The sequence below is a fragment of the Pleurodeles waltl genome, chromosome 11 (genome assembly GCF_031143425.1).
Source record: "Pleurodeles waltl isolate 20211129_DDA chromosome 11, aPleWal1.hap1.20221129, whole genome shotgun sequence".
NCBI classification, from domain to species: domain Eukaryota; kingdom Metazoa; phylum Chordata; class Amphibia; order Caudata; family Salamandridae; genus Pleurodeles; species Pleurodeles waltl.
In genome coordinates this window covers 566,596,602-566,616,811 of record NC_090450.1, presented here as the reverse complement: position 1 = coordinate 566,616,811, position 20,210 = coordinate 566,596,602, and the positions used below count along the sequence as shown (strand labels likewise).

Sequence of the window (20,210 nt, the reverse complement as noted above, 5' to 3'; positions counted from 1 at the left end):
TATAGGTATATATATATGTGTATATACATATATATAAATATCCATACATGTGTATATATTCAGAGGTATCTCTGGATTTTTATGAAGCTTAGGTAAGAAATATAATGCTAGTATCTTCGGGAACTCACATTTCAAATACAGGTATTCATCCCACTCTAATAAATCTTGATCTTTGTGATTTTAATCTTAAATTTAATGTTTTCACTCATTTTTATTTTTAGATATTTTATGAATGTCATAGAATGGTGATGCCTCTTGTTGGATGCATAGTGAAGCAAGATTTTCCCTTATCTCAAAAGAGCTATTGTATCCTTTTGTGCCCACTTGGGCTTAATGGCGACAATAATGAATTTGTTGAGAAATCACAGTAATAGAAATCGTAATTGAGAAAATGTGAATATGAAAGGAGAATGTTTAGAAATGTTAGGCAGTTGGAGGACATTTTAAGATGGCCACCAGTTTGCATGCATCAAAGAGCAAAGCGGAGACCCATAGTCCATTCTTTTTGTTAATAATATGGGGGTGGTTTGTTTAAAAATGGTGTTTTGAATTTTAATGGTTACTCATGATCAAGGAGATTGAGCCTCCGAAATGCGTTGGGTATTATAGTAGCTTCACACGCTTATGAAAATAAACTGCTACTGAAATGATGAGTTGGTGGTCGTGACTGTTTACTCGGCGTCAGCACTGAGAAACAGGAGTTGTGGATATAAGGGTAGTCACTAGCCTGTCAGGACCTGCCACGATTGGGAACCAGATAGCGAGAAAATGGAGGTGGAAAATAAATTATATATATATATATATATACATATATATATTTTTATTTTTATTTTTTTTGTGCCATATGTTGAACTTGATTTACTCAAAGGATGGGTTATGGGTTGAAGTACATTTATGCCTGTTTTGATCATTTTACGGCTATAGTAACTTTAGAGGTGCATTCTGTGAATTGAAATCGTTTTACTCTTTTGTGAGTCTTTTAGCATGTAACTCCCATTCCCCTCCTTGCATTTCTATAAACCCCATCCATTTTGTGTAATTATTACCCCTGTTCGCACCACTCCCAGGTTCCCCATATATTTACTACAAAGTAGCCAGTATGTGGAGATTTCTGGCACCCAGGCAGAGATTTCTGGGCAAAAAAGATAAGAGATGTGGGAGCTGAGGTCTACAGCTAGAGGTTTGTGGATTACATTTTGCAGTCACTAAGTGGTAGTTGAGTATTACCACTTTATGTACTACAAAATTCAGTTTGTTAATCGGGCTCAGCTTCTGTACTTTCAATGAAAAGCTAAAGTGTCTACACCTTCTTATCAAATCACCAATAAGCATTGCAGTTGTACACTAAGGATAAATGTTGTGGTCTGGTGACTAAAGCAGTCACCCCCTTTTTGACTCCTGGCCTCATTACAAGTTTGGAGGTATTGACTTTTTTATGCATGAAAAGCAATATCTTATGTAAACCGCTAGACCACATCACAAGATATTAGGAGATATTTTACACTAGGCGAGTTTATCACGTGTTTTTATTCTTGACGATTTCAGCTGCAGTGCTAAAACCACATCATAAAATCGCATTTGCTAAAATCTAACCGATTCCAAGGCGGATGGCGATCAGATTGATAAGGCTGAGTGCCGCTGAGCAGGGTAAAAGCAGGGACGAACTGGATCAGAAAATTGGCACAGGCACCAAAACAAAACATCAAAGAATCAGCCTAAAAAGTGGCCCATATTTGCAAAATGGTGTACTTTTGAATTTGTAAAGACATACTTTAGAGCTGTGTTTTACAAGGTGTGGGAGGCTCCATGCATTTGTGCTTGCTGCATGCAATGTTTGTGGTAATATCAGGGGAAACAGCAGTAAAAACCAGCCAAGCGTCTAAAACAGTCCCACTAACAGCCAAAAACCCGACCTACACACTGACCTATCAAGCTGCCCATGGGGCACTGCCTGATTGCCCCATAGGCCAGTCGGCTGTACCCTTTAGTCATCCTCCAGCTGAAACTAAGTGGTAAGTCAGGACATATTTCAAAACTCCACAGAAATGCAATTTCATGCGAGTGGAACTTGACAATACACAAATGAAAAGAAAAACAAATTAATTACACGTTGAAAGTATGAAAATTATGTTTTTACAAGATCATCAACTCATAACAGAGCCACAATAACCGCAAACCACATTAGCACCATAATACACAGCCCAACACATAGCTGATAATTAATTACCCAGGCCTATAAAAGCTGTACCCATTATCAATTACCATGGATACTGCTGTTGTTGCTGAGCTCTTGAAACGCTTCCAGAGTTCAATCCTAATGCATCAGGCCTTGCTCTTAGAGGAGGAGAAACAGGTTGCACAGTGACAAAGGGCAACACCAGTCCCTACAGCAGACTTCTTCAAACTGTGGTGCGAGCCTGCCCCCCACTCTCCCACCAGGGGGGCCCGTGGCTGCATTCCCAGGGGAGTGCAAAAGGCTCAACAAGTGCTTGTAAATGAAGATGGCCTGGAAGCGTACCTTGTCACATTTCCAGGTTGTCTTCATTTGAATGCTGTCCCTGAAATGGTTAAGAAAACATACATGGGGAATCTCATAATGTAAAATAATATATTTCTATTGGATTAGCTTAACTCGCATTTATTTTTTGTTTAAGGTTTCTGTATTTTTTAGATGCAGGTAACTCAACGTGGAAAATCAAAATACTTACAGAATGTTTTGTTCATTTTAGCCACCTGGTGACAGGGTCAAAAACATGCATAAAAAGAACAAAATATTCTTCAAGTGTTTTGTTTCTCACTTTCAGTTAATTGCATATGAAATAATCCAGAAACCTTAAATGGAAAATAAATGCGAGTTAATCAGATAGAAATACATTCTTTTACATTATGAAATTTGTAGCACTGCTTAATTTGTTAATACAAATGTGCTGGTGCCCATAGCTCTCCTCTAAAACACATGGCTGCTGTAATTAAATGTGCGAGCACAGAATACTGAGGCATTATATTCATAAAGCCATCTCATGCTTCTTTTATACATCTAAAACCACTCCCAGCCCCTTCAGCTCACTCCTGCAGCTTTTTGCTTTCTCCCTTTGTGACGCTTTTCCATCCTCGTCTGTCTCCATCTTTCCCATACATGTCTTTTGCTCGCAGTAAATGCCTGATGTAGAAAAATAAGCATTGGTGCCCCTCACCGGCAACCACCATCTCAAATTAAGCAGTGGGTTTTAGTAACCATGACTCCCTTGTGGACTTTGGTTCTCATTCCTGTGTGCTGCTGGTCTAGATGAGTAATGGTATATACAGCAGGAGTTATCCATAAACCTGGATGGACTGGGGTAGTATTCAGTTGATGTATGTGTCATTGCACAATAAATACCTTTTTCAACTGGAAATCAATCAACTGTGTTTCGATCTTCCGCAATTTATCAGGTTATTATCAAGGCAAAAGAGGAGTACAAACAGTTATTTGCTGCCTAAAAAGTACTGGTCTGGGAGATGGGGTCTGGGGCGGTAAGGAGAGAAAAATAGAAACAATTGAAAGGAAACAAGAATTACTCCAGAATTTAATACATGAAGGAACGAAGAAAAAAATGAACTGATAGGTATTAAAGGGGTTTCCAAAAAACACAATCAGAGGTGAAAAAGGTGCACAACCAGTGTCACACTATCGTGCATAGTTTGTGTACACTTACAGTTAGATCCAGGGGTAGCCGTTCCTGTCAGGACAGAAAAATAGTGAAAAATTGAATATGCTGAAAGTGGAAGAGCCATACAACTGCAGGTAAAAGCCTTATAATTACTCACAAGTAATGGTAGGGGCATGACAGCGTCCGTGAACAATCAACACTGGAGCCCGTCACTGTAGGTAAAGCTAGTGAAAGTGTTTACAGTAAAAGTTTATTCAAAATATATACTCCCATTTAACAAGAGGAGTGAGGACATATCTGTAGGGATGAATTCCTCTGCCAGGAAAACGGCGCCAAAAACCAAAGCATGAGAAATCGTGCCATTTGGGAAAGTGCACCTGTCGGAGGTAAACCAGGTGGACGCCTTGGCATATGTTGCATCAAAAACAATAGAGTATGTACCATACTGCTCGAAGAGTGCCGGCAAGGGAAAGAGAATAACAGAGAAAGAAGGATCAAGTGAATTGCTGTAAGAAGAAATACAACGGACTGGAAAAGATGGTGAGGGGGTAGGAGGTTTGTTCAATAAAATCCTTGAAGTTCTGAGGGAACAATCACCTTACAAGGCAGAGCCAAAAATGAATCAGTCACACTGAAAAATATGGTCAAGGTGTCTTGTACTGGGGCTTACAATCTTCAACAATGAACCATATCATTCCGAGAATAAAAATCCAATAAAGTAATATCAATAAAAATAACTTGTGGAATGACATAATTTCACATCAGGTAGAAGAAACAGGCAAAATCCTGTTCTACATATTAAGTCATCACAATGACAACTTTATCAACTTGTTGAAGAGAGGAATAATCAAAGACAACCAAGCTAGATATAGCCATGTGTGAGTTCTGATTTTACAATTCGAATTAGGATATTTCAAACAAAAGAACAATTTAGTAAAGCACCAAATGAACAATTAACCAGCAGGGTCAAACTAGGTCCTCTTCTGCATATCGAATCATAACAGGGGTGAATATTTCTTCATTTATGAAGGAGGAGGAACCCCAAAATTGAAACAAAACAATATGAAATCAGACTATGGTTAATCACACTGATAGATGTTGTTAAAGTATTTAGATGGTAATTTCAATTTATTTAGTGACCATACTATTCCATTCATATAAGTTATTAAAACCATTGTTAACTCTGTCACATTTGGAGCTCCAAAGGCACTCTTGTGAGATGAGTGAGCCATGTCCCTCAGCTACACCTTATTTATGACCACCTATGTCACTATTGACATAACTGTAGTGATGGAGGCAGTAGTATCCACAGGTTGCCTGCCATGCTGATGTTGTTGTAGGTGAAAAGGACAGTGAATAGCCCTTCCTCTGTGGCTGTGCCTTCAAACTCAGATTGTGTATTGCTACCCAAAGAGGTAGGAAATATGATTGTGTGATCCTTGTGCACGCATATACAGACACACATAATAAGCAACTTAGGACTGGTGAAAGTGCAACTTCCTCTCACTTGCTGTGAGATGCCTCCAGCCTTCTCCATGCAGGTGCGTGAATGAGTCTTGAGACCTCCAGGAATTGCATCACTTTCTCTTCCCAGAGTCATAAGATGAGATCTGGTGGTGACTTGCTCCCGTGGCCAGATTGCCTTGGTGGTTTAAAACCAAGTCATGGTCACAGAGCTAGAAAGCATTCCAGAACTGTTTAATGTTCTCCACTTGACAGGAGTAGGTTGAGACACCACATATTTTGCTCTGGGCTTTAGGACTGACCTTGGTTATGTGGTGACCAAAAAGCTGAATCTCCTTCTTGACTACCTCCTTAATATGCATAATGCGTCCATTACTTACCGTTAATGGCATTACTCCTAGTCCTACTCCCTCGCCTACCTTACAGTTACTTACACCAAACACCAGACAACGGAAAAAGACACCCAAAGGGAGAACTCCTGGGAGGAAGGAATGACCCTGCTCAATTGATCTGCCAGAACATTGTCTGACCCCTGACTATATGTGGCCCGAAGAGACAGAACCGAATGCTGGGCCCACAAAAAAATTGCCAGAGCAACTAGATTCAGAGAGCGGGATCTGGTCCCTCCCTGCCTCTTGATATAGAACTTGGCCACCAAGTTGTCCGTCTGTTGCACTCAATGGTCGCCTAGGGGTTAACTCTAATGAATGAATAGCAGCATTATTTTTAAACGGGCAGCCCACAGGACAGTAAAAACACTGCTTCAGCCTCCCAGCAGAGAACTGAGAAGGGTGCTCACCTGTCACATTGCAATCTCTGTGACAAAAGTGCATCTATCACTGGGGCAGAAGCCCTTCTGGCAAAGCAAATGATTGTCATTCCATTTTGTTTTGAAAAAACAAATCACCAAATCGGAGTTTGTTTTTCAAAAAACACAAAATGACAATCACCTTGATGGGCAGGTAGTTTTTTGCCAATGATTATTGCTCATTGTTTTTGCTACCTGTCCGAGTATACCATCCGTCTTATGCAAAAGTGTTTGTGAAGGTTACTAACGATTGAGGTGGTCACAGATGAAGTAAGCAAAGAGTGGGATTAGTCTAAAACGTTTTGGTCTAAAGAGGTGTTACCATCGTAAAAGGTACTGGGAGAATTTGGTTTTATTGCAGCATGGAACAAAAGGTACTGTCATATAAGGGAATAGTTCCCAAAACACGTCAGTGTGGTTGAAATCTAGTTTCAAAATGGTGTAATCCATTGTCCAGATATGGTAATGACTCTGACCATCACAGTCCCAATAAAAAGTTAGGGATTAAAGAATTCTCCTGGAAACTGCACTTTTTAGAGTACTGAGTAGGGAATCAGTGACCGTCAAGTACCGCAAAATTGTAACATGATGAGCTTCAAATACGAAAAATGACAAAGCCCTGAAAAAACATAAGGGGAAATAAAATTTGCTACAGGAAATTCAAGAGACGGGGATAAAACCAACTGTTTACCACTCATTACATATGATGCATCAGAAACAAAAATATCACTGGGATCTGCTATCCATGCTGAGACTGGACAGGAAACAGGGTGCTCTATTTCCAGTGTAATCTACAACTGCCTGAAGATAACTTCTCAACTCCATACGATGATAATACATCGTTAAGAACCCCACAACAGACAAAAGAAAGGATCAGCCAATTCAAAAGTAAGAAATATGGAACACGTGGTGCTTGACATCAGTGCTTAATCAATAAAAGAATAAGTCTTGGGCCCAAACGTTTCACCGAAGCCTGTCACCAACGCTGCTTAATGTCAGGGCTGCGGACCACCCACAACCACCTGCACAAATGAAACACTCCTAAAGGTCCATGACAGAACACAACAATGCAGGAGTCCAGGTTAGAAAGTCCTTCATCTGCAAACTCAAACATGTTAACTGCCTTTCACAGATCTATAAACTAGAACGATTATAGACACTGTTTTGTAATACAGGCACGCACCACTACTGCATATGGAATCCATATCTTGTCCACAAACTTTGTCTTCCAAGACGTGTAGAATTCGGTGTGATGGACACCCAGTTCTAAATGTTATGCTCCATTTCCGAATTGAAGGCGAAACAGTGGTCTGATTTATAATTAGGTCAAGGTATAGAGTAAACATCAATAAAATAAAAACAACATCTCAGAAAACATTGGATCAACATAATGCATGTTGAGGGGAGAAAGTCGATATTAGGGGATTAATATGTCAGAAGGTAATAAGCACTTTGTTACCCTGAATCATTATGCATTTCAAAATAAAGGTAATCAGCAAAGCTAAAGCTGTGCCCGTGTCTGCTCATCAATCATGAGAAAAATTAGCCTCGTTAAGTTGTCTCTTATTCTCAAATTTACATTTGTATTTGAGGAGCTCCTGCTTATGCGCTAACATGTTAATGCACTGCAGATGACCACACACACTTGTGACTAAATTTATTGAGCTAATAAAACAAAAATATGATGTAAAAAGTACATTATGCTCCCCTTGAAAGAGGACAATCGGCTTTTTATGACATTTAACTAGACTTCAAAGAAGCATGCTAAATTGTACATATTAACTGATTATGCCGAAACTTTGTGCAAGTATGCATTTTGATTTGATTGTACCCCTCATGCAGGCTACAACCCTCAAACGGAGCTCTTGCAAATTCCAAGAAACCCAATATTTCGCGCGTACCCTATTTTAGATACCCCAACATTTACTCAAGGTTTTTTTTGTCATCATGTAAGAACTATATTTAAATTCCCTCAATTTTAATAATCTCTCCTGTATTCTTTACAAACATTGTGCTATATGAATATTTAAGCATTTATAGCCCTATTCCTAAAGAAGCTGTACATTTCTGGGTCATGGCTGTCACATTGTAGAGATGTGCACTGTTAGTCCAGTTCACTAAACACCTTGCTCTGCATGCACGTTCATTTAAAGTTTAAAGAATTTTCATGTGTAAATGTACAATAATGACGTACATTTATGCATGTAAATCTTTTTTTAAGTCCACATGTGCCAGTTCTGTTCACTATGGAAAATTCACATGCATAGCTAAGTCTATGAAAATGGTTCCCTTCTCACACATTCTCAATGAAAATATGGAATTGGTGTGCACTTACCCACACATACGGCACCACCCACGCTATGATGATTCATGTGAAATTCTGAAAGTGCGCACAAGTAGGACATGGATTGCAAAAGTTTTTCATTACAGACGCATTCACCGCCACATTTGTGTTGCATTTTGACGGCCTCTCACAACACTCAACTGGGAACGCCCACAGTGCTCTTGTTGATGCCACTTGACTTGACTGACTATCCGCATGCCCTAAGCATCACCTCCGCACACCAAGCTGACTTTTTGACTCACCTGTCAATTTTGCTTCCAGAGTTTCAGATTGTTTCCTATGTATAGTTTACAATTGAGTACTGAAAGTGTTTTTGAAAAATGTGCTTCTAAAACCCAACCCATGGGTAACTCTTTCAATCAGAACACACCACACCACGTTGGAACACTACAGAGAAATATGGTCCAGACCTAAGGCTTGTTCCTACTTACTGATCAAGAATTTCTGCAAGTATGAATACTCATCCAAATATAACTAGTAAAACAAACACATTGAAAACTAGAAGTGGACAATGTTCATGCTACATATCTTCATAGAACACCCAACTGAACTGGAACATAATGATGTACATGTGGGGAGAAAGTGGAACATATTACAGAAAACATGGAAAAAACTTACAAAAATGTTGCAATAAATTAAACATACATACATGGTTAAGAAAAATCCAACTTTTCAGCTAAAAACAGGGACAGCTGCTAATTTATCCAGACATCTCTTTGTCTTTTTGTCTTTTAGGTACGAAGTTTGTGATTGTAAGGTTCACATCGGATTAACAAAACACTCTGCCAGGAATTTGGGATTTACAGGACTCCATCAACAGATAAGACCGCACCTCTCCGAGGAATTCAGTAAAGGTGAAATATGAGTGTAAGTAACCAATGATGGGAGGTAATCTATGATGTACAACTGAAATTCACAAAAGAGATCTGAAAAGGGTGAAAATCTGGTTGAAAGAAGAGTGGGGTTGAGGGATAGAACATGACGAGATAATGAGTCCAGAAGGGAGATTGAAGTGAGTGAGAACGAGACAGGTGGCTGTTGTAGAAAAAGAGCTCCTAAATCATTGTCCCAGATGAGGGTAACAATTCTTTGGCGTACACTGTGACATCACTTTAATTCCAGGGCTATATTTCACGAAAGTGAAATAATTCAGACCACAACAGCAATATGTTGCCTATATGTATCCTTCTCCTTTCATTTTTGTACTGTACTACCTTGCATTGCTTTTGAACACATACTTACCGATACTCTTTATTTAGCGTTTTGACACAATTCAGATTCCTCTTAGCTACTGCTATCATTTCCAAAACCATCTCTTGACCTTGTCTTTTGTGCCTTGCTACTGCCAGGTGCATATCAGAGGGCAAGCACACATTGGGGTACCACCATTTGCATATGAATATTGATGGGGAGACACTGACACAGGGATATTGGCGCTGGGCTAGTGACACAAAAGCACTGAAATAGAAATAGCATACAAGAACACAGGGTTTTCAATATTGACACTGGAACATATGTACATTAACAAGACTATTGCTGCCACGGGCACACAGCCCCAGATACTGTGAAACACTGACATTGGAATAATTAAAGTTACATGGACACTGACATTGGAATGGTGACAGTGAGACAAGGACATAGACATTGCGATAAGGAAACTGGCACTAGTATGCTAACACAGGAACACAAATGAAGAATGGGCATGTAGACATGGCGACATTGGCACTGTTATAAAGACATTGATATTCGGACACTGAATGGGGCACTGACTCCTGGTAATTGTGAATGACTGACATTGGGAGACACGCTGTGATACTGGTACCTGGACATTCAAATGCAGGTACATAGTGTCCATAGTGTCACAGACAAGGGCACTGAGAGTTACAAGGTCACTGAGACTGAGACATGAGGACTAAGGGGCATTAACACCTATGCCAGAAAGGCAGACCAGGATAATATGTAGGCTAGGACCATGGGCACAAAGTCAAACAAGTCTATGGTCCAAACTAAACAGCATTGCTCTTTAGCAGGCTTTAGCAACATGGGGACATACTATTGGCAAGTGTTGCTCATCAGCAATACTTCCTAGTCTTTATTCTTGATATAATAGGTAGCCCATCAGCTTCCAAACACAATGTCTCCTCAACTCTCATGAAAATGCCCAGAAGTCTGCCTCAGCCAATGTAAGTTCCCAGAATGTTTCTAGCACTGTGAGAATGCCACCTGCTTTCCTGCTGTCATAGTTAGGAAAATGGAGATTGAATCAGGCTGGGCAGGCTGCATTTGAAGGAGAAAGGGGGCTCTTCTTTCCCTTGTTGTTTGAGGCATCTTCATCAGTGCAGGCCACCAGCCCAGTCAGTTTGGAAGCACTTTGGAGGCAGCAACATAAAGAGGAAGAGACCAGTACAGATAGGGGATCTACTGACAAAATGGATCACTTTCGCGTCCTTACAGTGGTTTGGAGTCATACCAGTGTTCAGTTTGTAAAAATAAAAACATTAGTGCATGGTCCAAAGGTGTTTCTTAGGAGGCTAACACAACATTACTGAATTACAGGCCTACCGAATATCAACTCTACCCAGTTTTGATTACCCCCATGTTTGTTTCCCATGACCTCCTACTTCCTGCCTTTTTAATTACTCTTGTAGGTTCCTTTATATCCCTGTGAATGTTTGTGCCTGCCACCTCCAACCACTTGCACAAACTAAGCACTGGGCAAAAGGCTCTGGAAAGATGGATTGTTGACTGCCTTGCTAGTTTTGTTCTCTTTGACCAGTCTAATTGGGAACATTGCCACAGTCACTCCCTGAGCTGTACTCAAGCTCCTTCAACTACCTTATCCTTCTGACCTGCTGATTGTTCCACTGCAATCATTCCCATAGACGCTAGGTGTAGTCATTGCAGTGCTGATTGGCACTGGGACCATGTTTGTGTGCACCACATCTATGTTCTCGTAACTGTGCCTTTGTGTTTAAAACTGCCTTTAAACCCCTTCCAATTATTAGCAATAGTTGTTTGTTAAATCCGTCTAGAAAGGCAGCATGTGGCACACAGTTTTTCAAAGGCACCTTGATGAAAAATACACATCCCCCTGCGTAGTTGCATTTATGTTCTCTTCAGTTTCATCAATGTTGTTGTTCAGAAGTGCTTTCGTAAGACTATTTGACATTAATTTGCTTAAAAAATCACAATGTTCCTTTCTCACAGTACGATTAATAGCACCATTTTCTACTGCTTCTAACAAATAGCTGTCATGGTGAAGTACTTAAAAAATACAGCAGGCAAATGTGTTGCGTTTTTAAAAATCTCAGCATATTGTGCCCTTTAAAAAAATATATTGTGGGGGTTAGCCACATTTCTGTCCACCCCACCCCTTTTATGCTGCAGTTATCCTTTGTGGCCAGGCGCCTCAAAACATCTGCTGCTGGCTACGGGACTGCCAGTGCCCAAATCACAAAGGTAAACTTAGATATTATGTCAAAGTTTACCTTTGTGAATTGGGCCCTTACACTTCAGTCTAAACTTAGACTTCAGGTCTGAAGGTATACTTCAGATCTAAGTTTACCTTTATGAACTGGGCCCTCTGTGTCAATCCCCACATGCTGGAATCCTGGTGTTGTGTTTCTACCTATCCTGAATCCGAGTCCTAACACTGGTGCCCTTGTGTCAGCTCTCAGGGTTAATATAGGGACCATTGAGAAAGTGTTATTGTACAGAGCCCACGTTAGTGTAAAAGTGTCTGTAACAATGTCTGTGTCTCAATGTCAGTGTCTGTGTCCCAGTGCCAGTGACCCTTGCAAGCAACCGCAGGTCGGTACCCCAGTATTGTGTCCCTCCAGGCAGTACCATTGTGTTAGTGCCCCTGTGCCATTTCACTGCCCTGGTGTTGGGTCCAAGTGTCAGAATTTTAGTGTAAATATCCTAGTATCCCCTTTTCACACTCCCCAGTGTCACTGCCCCCTGCCATCGTCACAGCATTGATATTTGTGCCCCCTCAGCTTTCCAGTGTCACTACCTCTATATGAACAAAAACCCCATGTCAGTGTTGTGGTACCTGTGTCAGTGTTCTAGGGTCAATTTCCCAGTGTCCATGTCTCCATGTCGGTGCCTTTGTGCCATGGTCCGCCTTTCGGTATCCACATGTCAGTACACTAATGTTAGGTCATCCACGTCAGTGCCTCTTGGTCATACTACTATACTGGTACTGTGTCCAAGTGACAATATCCTTGTAATCTAGCGTCCCTGTGTCAGAGACTCAGTGAAACACCCCCATACCAGTGTTCCAGCATTAGTATCTGAGCACAATGACAGTGTTCTAGTGGCAATGTTCCCTTGTCAGTATTGGTGCCCCAGTTGTAGTGTTCCCTGTGTCATTGATCTAGTGTCTCTGTTGATTTGCCTGTGTCATTATCCTAGTGACAGTGCCTATTTGCCATTGCCCCCTTGTTAGTGTCAGTCTATTTTTGTCACTGTACCCATATCAATATCATCCCCATGTCACCATGTCAATAATGGTGCTTCTCTGGCAGTCAGACAGTGCCAGTGTTCATGCCCCTTCTCAGTGGCACTGTATCCATTTTATTTATTCTATCCTAATTCCACTTCGAAGCATTAAGGGGATGTATGAGCACTGAGGAAACGATGTGAGGGTTCTAGCTATCTAAACATATTGCCAAGGGTTAAGAGTATTTTAGGAAGAATGGCTTGAAAAAGGTTGTGAAGTAGTTGGCCATATTTACTGCGTTTTAGCGCAGCACAGTGAAGTAGTCGAAGTTGATGCACTGCTTTGCATAAGGGAAAGAAAGCAGATAGAGGCATGTTTACTAACAATTGCCGCTATCTTCCAGTCTGCTGGTGCACAGATAAACTGTCTAGTATTAGCACACACCTTTGCACCTTAGTGAAAAGTAATGTGTGTAAAGTCTAGAACATGTTGCATGCAGGAAGTATACCCCTTCAGAAACAAATGTTACACTTAAACAATTTGTATAACCTTCCAACCATTGGGTGGGTGCTGGACAGTGCAGCCCACATGCAATGTGTGAAATGTTAGATGAAATAAAAACATTTCTATAGCTGTGCACCTGCTTTAAGGATGTGTCATTTTTACACAAAGTCCAGTCTGGCTATCTTAATATAATGATTTAGCATCAAAAGCATGGGTGATTGCCCTGTAATGCCCAAGTACCACCTATGTAACGCCACAATGCAAAGTGGTACAAAGCAGAGCAAAGGACCCAATTGTGTCACAAAAGCATCACCTTTCCTGAGCAAAATACCTTTTGCACTGGAAAGTAAACCCCCTTCCAAAACTTTGCACTGCTTTGTACCTTGTGCCACATTGCTTGAATTTGTCTGTGCCAATGTTTTTCCAAGAAAGACGCACTTCAAAAAAGGGAGAGTTAACACATGCATTTCAATAATTTATATATTACAGTGACTCGCCCAATATTATGATTATCCCTCACATCACTCTAATTTTTTTGTAACTGACCATGTAGAAGCAGTTTCACTTTTCACTTCAAAATAATGGAAGGGGTGTAAAGTTTGCTTCACACTGAAGAGCAGTTATTTAATTTTCAACTGCATGCTGAATATATTCTGAGGTGAATGAAGATTTGATTCTGAGGTGAAAGTTCTGTTAATATGGGCTAACCCTTCCGAAAAATGATATCTTGACCTTGACCTGTGCGCCCTATCTGCTGCTCGTTGCATTTTGTGATGGCGGGTGTAATTATTACGAACGCTGCTTGCCCCCCACAGGGTCCTACTGGTGGACAGCTATGCATTTGTCTTATGCATCAACCTAGGCTAGATTCAGTTGAATGTCATCACAGGACCGTGCTTCCTGATTGAGTGAGGCACAGAGCACCACCCCAAGCCATGAACGTTTTGCACAGGGGGAACCCTGTAAAAAGTTTATATGATGCGGCCTTTTTCGTTTTGTGAGGATGCTTCAAGCTAATCACTTTCATGGCAGAAAGCCCTGTACAGCTCTCCCCACAAAGGATATCTTTCTCAAATATAACAAATGCTATGATCATTATTTTATTACAATTGATATGAACAGTGGCTCTATCTAATTACCTACGCCAACACAATAACAAGAGTGCAAGTAATCTCATTTCATGCTCCACTCTGTGCGTGGGTGATAGTTTAGCTGTGCCGTACCAATGCCCTTTGGAATCATTTGATTACAGTTCAAACGTCCATTTGAAAAAATTGAATCGATTGTAATCATAATTAAGTGTGCAATCCAGTAATGCATGACTCGTGTGGAAAATTGCAAACTAGAAATATCTGGCTAGTATTGTTTGTCCGCATAAAACCATCAGTAGACCAGTGTTCTTAACAGTTTTTGGGGGCCTTAGAGTAGCACGGAATGGATAAAAGTGCCCTGTGCCATGACGGTGAAATACGTGTGCAAACTCCCCGAAGGCTTGTTTACCGGCACCGAACTGTTTTCAAAGCCGTTGTGGAAAAACGATAATGGAAATGCCAGCAAGCCAATTGAATGAGGGCCAATTAAAGATGTCTTTTTGTATGCAGTGCTCGCAGAGGGATTTGGTGATTTAATAGAGCGCTCCTCTTGTAAAGGATACCTTTCTCTTTCCAGCGACTCTTCTGGAAAATTGCATCCGCGGCCAAAGCATAAAATGGCTGGGTTAAGTCTGATTTAATCGAGTTCAGATTTCTGCATCAGAGGCCCGCCTGTCAGTGGTAATGTAGCTTTATTGTTTTTTGGGAATTAAAGGGTAAGCCTTGAAGTTAAGTCTGGAAGCTTCTCTGAAATCACTTGGCAGATTTGTTTCGTACGAGATGAATTACAATATATATATTTTAACTTGTCAGAAAGCGAGGAACAGAGAATGTCTGCTCTGTTGGAAGTCCATGGTTTGGGTTCAAAGCTACCTAATGTTGTGTTATGTTTTTTTTGTAAAATGGGCTTATGCGTGGAAGGGCATCCTGGGGCTGATGCAGGAGCATTCTGGGCCTAGCTGACCGCTAGCCTTGTTGAAAGAATCACGTCTTCTTGGAGAATGTAAGAATTTAAGAGACGGGTCTGATGTGCAATTGGGGAGCAACAGTGTGCAATTGACCTCTTGTATGAGGTTACCATTATTCCTGGTATATCAGGGGACTGTCCTAATTTTTGGTGTCAAAATTTCCACCGCCCAGTAAGTGAAAGAACAAGATCACAGACCAATTCCAAATCAGGTGGTGCGGTACCACTCAGTGGGATATCTCTTGGCCTGGTAAAAACTGCCCCAGTGTTCTTTTACCTATTAGTACCAGGTGCAGAAAAGCACTGGGTAAATCACTTGCAATCTAGGAAGGAGCAGCTGGTACACGTTAAGCCAGCATCTGCCCAGCTCCTTGTAGTGGGTGGAGGAGCATGCATCTTTTGCCCCATCTGGAGCACAGCTTGCCCTGCCCCCTGGAATCCAGGCTCTGCATACAGAGAACAACATCCAGTGGCAACGCCTTCTCTTACTTCACTTTTAAAGAATGGAGTGAACTACACCAGCACACCAAAGCCATCTCCTCAGTTACTGTATTTAATAAGAAACTGAAGACACAGCTCTTTATCAAGTATGGACCCAGGCTTGGCCCCGCAGCTCCTGCTTTTCAGTGCTAGGGTACCCTCCTGGATGAAGCATGCACTCTACAAATGCTCATAACAATTGCTGGACATAACTTGTTTTTCCGGCCGATAATTTCAACACCCTTGCAGCACGCAATTTGTCATACTTTTTCATTCACCTTCTGACAGTGACAGCTCCTCCGTTATGGTGGTGTAGCGCCCCCCGCCAGCAGCATAAGCTGCAAACCCTTTAATAAACAAAATGATAATAAGCCAGGTTTATTATTGTTTGGTTTGTTAAAGGGGCGAGGCCACGGGGGTGACAAACATTGAGGGTAGTGCACTGTGACCTCCCCTCAGTGCACATGTATGTTTGGCTGGCTGGCTCGGTCCGGTCAAACACACATGCGCAGTAGGCTCTCCCCGAGAGCATCCCGGCAGGAGAGGCGCTCCCAGCCAACACTGATGCTGCTCTGAGCAGTGTCAGGATTGCCCACAGGGCAGTCTGGGATCCTGTGCCTGCCTGCAGTGACAGGAGAAAGAGGAGAGGCACAGCGTTGTGGATCAGGTAAGGTTATTTAAATTAAATTTTACCCCCACCTACGTGCGCCGCACCCGCCCCGCCCCTGATGAACCAAGCAAGCCGCAACTGCTCTCATCAGAAAACCACGGAAAAGGAAGATCATGAGCATACTTCAAGAATTGCAACATGTAAGTCAGAATGTGTTGCCTTACAGGATGATGAGTATGCAGCTGTCTGTATTTAACCTGCTTTTCAAAAGGTTTTGCTGATTCACGCTTCTGTTAGCTTGCCTGATTACTACCCTTGCAATGCTTGAGCTCACTTGCGACACAGGCTTCCAACATTTTACAGTTACTTGCTAAGCTTGCTTGGAGTTTAGTAACTTGCTTTAGCTAGCTTGAACTAGTAACCCACTGCTGCAGCAAATATTAACAGACCACACAAACCTGCCTGAGGTTTTGTGGAAGACAATATGATAACCTCATCGCTTGTGTCCTATCAGACAACCCATGGTTTTCCTAATGTCTCATTTATATGAAACGTAATTAGACAGGATGTCTGAGTCTTTGTACTGTAACGAGTAATTAAATGAAAAGGCTGAACAGAAGTGGACTGGCCTCTGGGAAACTCAAAAGATTTGTTGGCAAGTAGGTGTGTCATAATAAACAGTAGCCAAGGTGTAGAATAGAACGCAGTAAGGTGCAGTACTGTCTTAAGGACCAATGAAACACAATGTTTGACTGGACTTGCTGGTAAGGGATATATTCTCTTTTGAGGATGTAAATACTTTGATTTTCATTTCGTACTTTAGATAATTATTTCTATACCTCATTGATGCTGTTTTACTGTGCTTTCACTCTTGTGAAATGTGCAGTAGGTTATATACTAATCTTTTTTTTTTTTACAAAAGCTAAATCTGTGCACTGAAGAAAACTGTTACACAAGTAGGCAACAATGTGTTTTTTTGCTGATGGCTGATCCCGGAAACTGTTTCAATTTAAGACTGAGGCAGATAGATCTCCCTGTGCAAAAGACTTTTACAATGCTTTAAACATGTGTTTAGCTCTCATGTTTTGGTGCTTTCAAGTCTGCGTGTGTGCACTACCAGCTTCTAACTCACCTGCATTCTCTAAAAGCCTACAGTTGCAATGTCTGATTGCTCAGTGGACTAATCCATCTACTGCTGGAATCTGTGTTGGATCCCATGACCACAGGATCAAACTTCAGTGTGCCCGCTCAGCGGTTCGTTCTTTTGAGGACAATAAAATGAGTACCAAAGAGTCGACATGTCACAGCAGACGTTTATGGGTGCACAAGAGACCCGTTGGTGTGAGTGTCTCCTTGATCAATACACATTATGTTACGTTTATGTATGTATACCTTTTTTCCGCATTAGTTATTGAACACCTACACACCAGGCTACTGTAATTGGTAGACAATTGAGGACCACATTATGCTGGTTGGTAGATATATGTAGCAATGGAAAGATAAATTATGAGGCAACGGAAGTCAAATTATGTGGGATATTATGAAATTACATGTAAAATATGCACCACATTCAGTAGCTATTTTTCCTTTGTAATACACACTGATTTAAACACGTTGACAGTGCTTGGCAAAATACATCAGTTTCTTAAGAAAGGCCTTAATTGTTAATGATATCATGAAAAGAGAGTCAAAGTCAAAACCTATGTGGCTATATAGATGTCAAATGGTGGCGTAGAAATAGTTCTTTGGGAGGAAATCCACGAAGCACCCGACAACTGTCCCATGGCTAACGGAAATGGCTACACTTGCTCAACCAGAAAGAACACTTTTTAACCCAAGATGTCAATTGGAAGTATTTAATCTGATTTTGGAAAACCTACTGGGGGCTTTACAACTACTAATTAATAGAGGGATTCCATTAGTCGTATCACTAATTCTTAACTTAAAAGTGACATGCTGTTTTCCCTAATACTTTCAAACGTTCAGCAGATATTATTTATTCCATTTTATTTCCAGTTGTCTAACATTCCAATTTGTATTAAATGTTTAGATTTGTTACATTTAACATATCGTTAATTTATTAACATTTATGTTTAATTGTATAATTATTCGAATAATAAATTGAAAAAAAAGAAAATTACACACAATCATCATGTCCCTTTCAAATATTTTTTTCTCCAAAAATATCGATTTTGTCTTGCAGTGGAGCACTACTTTATTAACATTGTTCTTCAGCACTTTAGTGTGCTGGGCATTTTAATTCAGTGCCATTAACACGAAGGCTTCACTCGGTGTGCGCAGTGAGAACCTCTGCTGGCACAAGTCTCTACGCTATAGTGTAAATGCAATGTATATGCAATATAATTGTGGTTATGTTCAGTGGGAATCATTCACCATAGGTTTGTGTTTTTGTGTCTGGATAAGACTGCACTATGCAGGTAATGTCAGCCTCATGTCATATGGATTGTTCATTGCGAACCATTATGTGAGAGGAGCAATGGTCAGATGAAGAGTGGCAGGGGAAACATAAGGTCATATAGGTCTGCTGCGCTCTCCAAAGTATTTTCTGGGACCTTTACGCCTTGAACACCACATCATAGCATACGTTAAAAGTATTACTAGAGGCCTTAGGGTGCCATGATCATGTTCCATCGGGTTTGTCAATGAAGGGAGCTGGTTGAGAGGGAGACTGTGTCATGAAAGTATTACAGAGATACCAGGATACATCATTGAGAAATGGAGTCAAGATGCAGTCATACAGGGGAGAGCTGGAACAGAATGAATGAAAGACTGAATGAATGGAGCATGAATGGGCTCAGAAATGTAGGAAGACTGTTATATATTTCGAAAGGTGAAACAAGCTTTAGTCTCCTGAACACTAAGGCAGAAGGCTGCATCCTTATAGTTGGAAAGACTCTGACAGATTGACAGACTAGTAGAATAGTCTCGGTTCAGATTTAGGCAGTAACAGACATTAGTATTCAAATTTCACAGTCGGTCATCGAAGCTGTAATTAAAGACAGACAGAGAGAGAGAGAATATTACATTAATGGCCATATGCAGTAAAGCATTTTCCTATTGACACAGAATGGGTAAAAGTTTTGATGCATCTGGCCCTATGTTCTTTAGAAAGCGCGAAGCTCCAAATGTTTGATAAACTGAAGCCAAACTAGATCCTCGATACGTTGCTACCACAAAAGTGGTTTGAACGTTTCAACTGAAAAAGTGAAAATTACCAAGTGAATTGATGCCATGTTCAAAATGATTAAGAGTGATCATACCCACCACGGTGAATGGAAGTGGTGCTGAAAAAGGACAAATCTGTTCAAGCTTAAGGCATTGTGTGCTAATCATATCACGTGACCTACCACATAAATATTAATTAAACTGACTGAAAAATACGAACTCCCTAGGACTGGCTACAATCACAGGCATGGTTTCCTCTGGGAGTCCGCAGACCACCATGTCTGTGATTGCTTTTCAGTAAAGCTATATTTTTTTTAATGCAGTCTGTTTTCCTAAATGGAAAACAATGTGTTTAAAAAGAAAAATGAAATGCTTTACAAACATCTTTTATTAGAAATCTATGGTCTCATGGACCACTGCCTACTCCTGAAAAATGTTTTTTAGAACATTCACTAAGGGGAAGGCTTGGAGACCCCTTCCTAACTGTGAATGGGTTACCCCCTCCTTTGCAGGGATGTCAATTCACCGAAATGCCAGGGGTAGTGGAAGTGGCATCACAGGCCCCTTCTCCTCCACTTTCACTCATGCATACATGCTTAAACATACCCACAAATTCACTTACATACACTCTCTTTCACATAAACTCATTCTCACTGGCAGGA

General features: G+C 40.9%; 1 long non-coding RNA gene across 1 annotated transcript in view; it reads left to right on the top strand.

The window, feature by feature from the left end:
- The window catches only part of LOC138266642 (uncharacterized), a 353,542-nt gene that overhangs the window by 206,232 nt on the left and 127,100 nt on the right, over nt 1–20,210 (top strand). Inside the window, exon 2 of the long non-coding RNA XR_011199596.1 lies at nt 9,002–9,133. This is a non-coding gene — a long non-coding RNA (uncharacterized lncRNA). The remainder of the gene's footprint in view (nt 1–9,001; nt 9,134–20,210) is intronic.